The sequence below is a fragment of the Arachis ipaensis genome, chromosome B4 (assembly GCF_059453495.1).
Source record: "Arachis ipaensis isolate K30076 ecotype BB chromosome B4, ASM5945349v1, whole genome shotgun sequence".
Lineage (NCBI taxonomy): Eukaryota > Viridiplantae > Streptophyta > Magnoliopsida > Fabales > Fabaceae > Arachis > Arachis ipaensis.
Window position 1 is genome coordinate 88,427,320 of NC_142439.1, and position 6,453 is coordinate 88,433,772.

The 6,453-nt window shown below is 41.9% G+C and overlaps 1 non-coding gene across 1 annotated transcript; it reads right to left on the minus strand.

Annotated features, from left to right (window-relative positions):
* Nucleotides 1-532: 532 nt before the first annotated feature.
* On the minus strand, nt 533-640 carry LOC148568279 (small nucleolar RNA R71). Its single transcript, XR_015881835.1, has one exon. It is a non-coding gene; the product is annotated as a small nucleolar RNA R71 (small nucleolar RNA).
* Nucleotides 641-6,453: the final 5,813 nt, after the last annotated feature.

The window sequence follows — 6,453 nt, forward strand, 5'->3', positions numbered from 1 at the left end:
GAGCAGGAGCAAGGATAAGAACATTCTTGTGGAAGCAGATCCAGAACCTGAAAGGACTCTGAAGAGAAAATTAAGAGAAGCTAAAATACAACAATCCAGAGATAACCTTTCAGAAATTTTCGAACAGGAAGAGGAGATGGCAGCCGAAAATAATAATAATGTAAGGAAGATGCTTGGTGACTTTACTGCACCTAATTCCGATTTACATGGAAGAAGCATCTCCATTCCTGCCATTGGAGCAAACAACTTTGAGCTGAAACCTCAATTAGTTTCTCTGATGCAGCAGAACTGCAAGTTTCATGGACTTCCATCTGAAGATCCTTTTCAGTTCTTAACTGAATTCTTGCAGATATGTGATACTGTTAAGACTAATGGAGTAGATCCTGAAGTCTACAGGCTCATGCTTTTCCCTTTTGCTGTAAGAGACAGAGCTAGATTATGGTTGGATTCTCAACCCAAAGACAGCCTGAACTCTTGGGATAAGCTGGTCACGGCTTTCTTAGCCAAGTACTTTCCTCCTCAAAAGCTGAGCAAGCTTAGAGCTGATGTTCAAACCTTCAGACAGAAAGAAGGTGAATCCCTCTATGAAGCTTGGGAAAGATACAAACAGTTGACCAAAAAGTGTCCTTCTGACATGCTTTCAGAATGGACCATCCTGGATATATTCTATGATGGTTTATCTGAGCTATCAAAGATGTCACTGGACACTTCTGCAGGTGGATCCATTAACCTAAAGAAAACGCCTGCAGAAGCTCAAGAACTCATTGACATGGTTGCTAATAACCAGTTCATGTACACTTCTGAAAGGAATCCTGTGAGTAATGGGACGCCTATGAAGAAGGGAGTTCTTGAGGTTGATACTCTGAATGCCATATTGGCTCAGAATAAAATATTGACTCAGCAAGTCAATATGATCTCTCAGAGTCTGCATGGAATGCAAGCTGCATCCAACAGTACTCAAGAGGCTTCTTATGAAGAAGAAGCTTATGATCCTGAGAACCCTGCAATAGCAGAGCTGAATTATTTAGGTGAACCTTATGGAAACACCTATAACTCATCATGGAGAAATCATCCAAATTTCTCATGGAAGGATCAAAAGCCCCAACAAGGCTTTAATAATGGTGGAAGAAACAGGTTTAGCAATAGCAAGCCTTATCCATCATCAACTCAGCAACAGACAGAGAACTCTGAACAAAATGCTTCTAATTTAGCAAATCTAGTCTTTGATCTATCTAAGGCCACTGTAAGTTTCATGAATGAAACAAGGTCTTCCATTAGAAATCTGGAAGCACAAGTGGGCCAGCTGAGTAAAAGGATCACTGAAATCCCTCCTAGTACTCTCCCAAGCAATACAGAAGAGAACCCAAAAGGAGAGTGCAAGGCCATTGACATAAGCACCATGGCCGAACCTGTAAGGGAAGGAGAGGACGTGAATCCCAAGGAGGAAGACCTCCTGGGACGTCCAGTGATCAATAAGGAGCTTCCTTCTGAGGAACCAAAGGACTCTGAGGCTCATCTAGAGACCATAGAGATCCCATTGAACCTCCTTATGCCCTTCATGAGCTCTGATGAGTATTCCTCTTCTGAAGAGAATGAGGATGTTACTGAAGAGAAAACTGCCAAGTTTCTTGGTGCAATCATGAAGCTGAATGCCAAATTATTTGGCATTGATACTTGGGAAGTTGAACCTCCCTTGTTCATCAATGAACTGAGTGATCTGGATCAACTGACATTACCTCAGAAGAGACAGGATCCTGAAAAGTTCATAATACTCTGTACCATAGGCACTATGATCTTTAAAGCTCTGTGTGACCTTGGTTCAGGAATAAACCTCATGCCCCTCTCTGTAATAGAGAAACTGGGAATCTATGGGGTGCAAGCTGCTAAAATCTCATTAGAGATGGCAGACAGCTCAAGAAAACAGGCTTATGGACAAGTAGAGGACGTGTTAGTAAAGGTTGAAGGCCTTTACATCCCTGCTGATTTCATAGTCCTGGATACTGGAAAGGAAGAGGATGAATCCATCATCCTAGGAAGACCTTTCCTGGCCACAGCAAGAGCTGTGATTGATGTTGACAGAGGTGAAATATTCCTTCAATGGAATGAGAACTCCCTTGTGTTTAAAACTCAAGGATCTCCCTCTGCAACCATGGAGAGGAAGCAGAAAAAGCTTCTCTCCAAGCAGAGTCAACCAGAGCCCCCACAGTCAAACTCTAAGTTTGGTGTTGGGAGGCCAGAACCAAACTCTAAGTTTGGTGTTGAACTCCCAAATCCAAACTCTAAGTTTGGTGTTGGAGAGTCTCAACAAAGCTCTGCACATCTGTGAGGCTCCATGAGAGCCCACTGTCAAGCTATTGACATTAAAGTAGCGCTTGTTGGGAGGCAACCCAATGTTTATCTAATTCTTATTTTTATTGTTTTTCATGTTTTCTTAGGTTCATGATCATGTGGAGTCACAAAATAAATATAAAAATTGAAAACGGAATAAAAAATAGCAGAAGAAAAATCACACCCTGGAGGAGCATCTGTCTGGCGTTCAGCGCCAGAACAGAGCATGGTTCTGGCGCTGAACGCCCAAAATGGGCAGCTTCTGGGCGCTGAACGCCAGAACAGGCATGGTTTTGGCGTTCAACGCCAGAAATGGCACACAAATGGGCGTTGAACGCCCAAAATGGCCACCAACCTGGCGCTGAACGCCCAGAGTTGGGTACAAAGGCATATTTACATGCCTAATGGGTGCAGGGATGTAAATCCTTGAACACCTCAGGATCTGTGGACCCCACAGGATCCCCACCTACCTCCACTCACTTCTTCTCACCACTCTCTTTCACACAACCCCATAAACACTCTTCCCCAAAAACCCTTCACCAATCACCTCAAACTTTCTTCCCCATCACCTCTTCACCACTCACATCCATCCACTCTTCCCCATAAACCTACCTCATAAACTCTACCTACCTTCAAAATTCAAAACCAATTTACCACCCAAACCCACCCATATGGCCGAACCTTAACCCCCCCTCCCTTCCCTATATAAAGACCTCCATTCTTCATCAAATTCACACAACACACCCCTCTACACTCCTCTTGGCCGAAACCACATCTCCCCCTCCCTCTCCATATTTCTTCTTCTTCTCCTTCTATTCTTTTGTTTATTGCTCGAGGGCGAGCAATATTCTAAGTTTGGTGTGGTAAAAGCATAGCTTTTTTGTTTTTCCATTACCATTGATGGCACCCAAGACCGGAGAATCCTCTAGAAGAGGGAAAGGGAAGACAAAAGCTTCCACATCCGAGTCATGGGAGATGGAAAGATTCATCTCCAAAGCCCATCAAGACCACTTCTATGATGTTGTGGCCAAGAAGAAGGTGATCCCTGAGGTCCCTTTCAAACTCAAAAGAAATGAGTATCCGGAGATCCGACATGAAATTCAAAGAAGAGGTTGGGAAGTTCTAACAAATCCCATCCAACAAGTCGGCATTCTAATGGTTCAAGAGTTCTATGCCAATGCATGGATCACCAAGAACCATGATCAAAGTAAGAACCCGGATCCAAAGAACTATGTTACAATGGTTTGGGGGAAATACTTAGATTTTAGTCCGAAAAATGTGAGGTTGGCGTTCAACCTGCCAAACATGGAAGAGAACGCACGCCTCTACACAAGAAGAGTCAACTTTGATCAAAGGTTGGACCAAGTCCTTATGGACATATGTGTAGAAGGAGCTCAATGGAAGGTTGACTCCAAAGGCAAGCCGGTTCAACTAAGAAGATTGGACCTCAAGCCTGTAGCTAGAGGATGGTTGGAGTTTATTCAATGCTCAATCATTCCCACTAGCAACCGGTCTGAAGTTACTATAGACCGGGCCATCATGATCCATAGCATCATGATTGGAGAAGAGGTGAAAGTTCATGAGATCATACCTCAAGAACTCTACAAGGTGGCTGACAAGTCCTCCACCATGGCAAGGTTAGCCTTTCCTCACCTCATCTGCCACCTATGCAATTCGGGTGGGATTGACATAGAGGGAGATATCCTCATCAAAGAGGACAAGCCCATCACTAAGAAAAAGATGGAGCAAGCAAGAGAGCCCAGTCATGGAGCTCAAGAGGCGCAAGAAACTCATTTTCATGAGATCCCGGAGATGCCTCAAATGCACTTTCCTCCACAAAATTATTGGGAGCAAATCAACACCTCCCTAGGAGAATTGAGTTCCAATATGGGACAACTAAGGGTGGAACATCAAGAGCACTCCATCATGCTTCATGAAATAAGAGAAGATCAAAAAGCAATGAGGGAGGAGCAACAAAGACAAGGAAGAGACATAGAAGAGCTTAAGGACATCATTGGTTCCTCAAGAAGGAAACGCCACCATCACTAAGGTGGATTCATTCCTTGTTCTTATTTCATCTGTTTTCGTTTTCTATGTTATGTGCTTATCTATGTTTGTGTCTTCATTACATGATCATTAGTAGTTAGTAACTTTGTCTTAAAGATATGAATGTCCTATGAATCCATCACCTCTCTTAAAAGAAAAATGTTTTAATTCAAAAGAACAAGAAGTACATGAGTTTCGAATTTATCCTTGAACTTAGCTTAATTATATTGATGTGGTGACAATGCTTCCTGTTTTCTAAATGTATGCGTGAACAGTGCATATGTCTTTTGAAGTTGTTGTTTAAGAATGTTAAATATGTTGGCTCTTGAAAGAATGATGACTAGGAGACATGTTATTTGATAATCTGAAAAATCATAAAAATGATTCTTGAAGCAAGAAAAAGCAGCAAAGAACAAAGCTTGCAGAAAAAAAAAAAGAAAGAAAAAAAAATTAGGCGAAAAAAAAATGTAGAAAAAAAAATAGAAAGAAAAAGCAAGCAGAAAAAGCCAATAACCCTTAAAACCAAAAGGCAAGGGCAAATAAAAAGGATCCCAAGGCTTTGAGCATCAGTGGATAGGAGGGCCTAAAGGAATAAAATCCTGGTCTAAGCGGCTAAACCAAGCTGTCCCTAACCATGTGCTTGTGGCGTGTAGGTGTCAAGTGAAAACTTGAGACTGAGCGGTTAAAGTCAAGGTCCAAAGCAAAAGAAGAGTATGCTTAAGAACCCTGGACACCTCTAATTGGGGACTCTAGCAAAGCTGGGTCACAATCTGAAAAGGTTCACCCAATTATGTGTCTGTGGCATTTATGTATCCGGTGGTAATACTGGAAAACAAAGTGCTTAGGGCCACGGCCAAGACTCATAAAGAAGCTGTGTTCAAGAATCATCATACTGAACTAGGAGAGTCTATAACACTATTCGAAATCTAAAGTTCCTATAGATGCCAATCATTCTGAACCTCAATGGATAGAGTGAGATGCCAAAACTATTCAAGAGGCAAAAAGCTATAAGTACCGCTCATATGATTGAAGCTCTGTTTCATTGATAGTTTGGAATTTATAGTATATTCTCTTCTTTTTATCCTATTTGATTTTCAGTTGCTTGGGGACAAGCAACAATTTAAGTTTGGTGTTGTGATGAGCGGATAATTTATACGCTTTTTGGCATTGTTTTTAGTATGTTTTTAGTAGGATATAGTCACTTTTAGGGATGTTTTCATTAGTTTTCATGTTAAATTCACATTTCTGGACTTTACTATGAGTTTGTGTGTTTTTCTGTGATTTCAGGTATTTTCTGGCTGAAATTGAGGGATTTGAGCAAAAACCAGATTCAGAGGTTGAAGAAGGACTGCTGATGCTGTTGGATTCTGACCTCCCTACACTCAAAGTGGATTTTCTGGAGCTACAAAACTCGAAATGGCGCGATTCCAATTGCGTTGGAAAGTAGACATCCAGGGCTTTCCAGCAATATATAATAGTCCATACTTTGGCTAAGGATAGACGACGTAAACTGGCGTTCAACGCCAGCTTTCTACCCAAATCTAGCGTCCAGCGCCAGAAAAGGAGCCAAAACCAGAGTTGAACGCCCAAACTGGCACAAAAGCTGGCGTTCAACTCCACAAATGGCCTCTGCACGTGGAACACTTAAGCTCAGCCCAAACACACACCAAGTGGGCCCAGGAATTGGATTTATGCATCAATTACTTACTCATGTAAACCCTAGTAGCTAGTTTATTATAAATAAGACCTTTTACTAGTGTATTAGGCGTCTTTTTGACCATCTTTGGTCTCAGTTTTATTCCATTGTTCATCTTAGGAGACTATTGATCTCGTTTAGGGGGCTGGCCATCTCGGCCATGCCTGGACCTTCACTTATGTATTTTCAACGGTAGAGTTTCTACACTCCATAGATTAAGGTGTGGATCTCTGCTGTTCCTCAAAGATTAATGCAAAGTACTACTGTTTTCTATTCAATTCTTCTTATTTCACTTCTAAGATATCCATTCGCACCCAAGAACGTGATGAAGGTGATGATTATGTGTGACGCTCATCACCATTCTCCCCTATGAACGCGTGCCT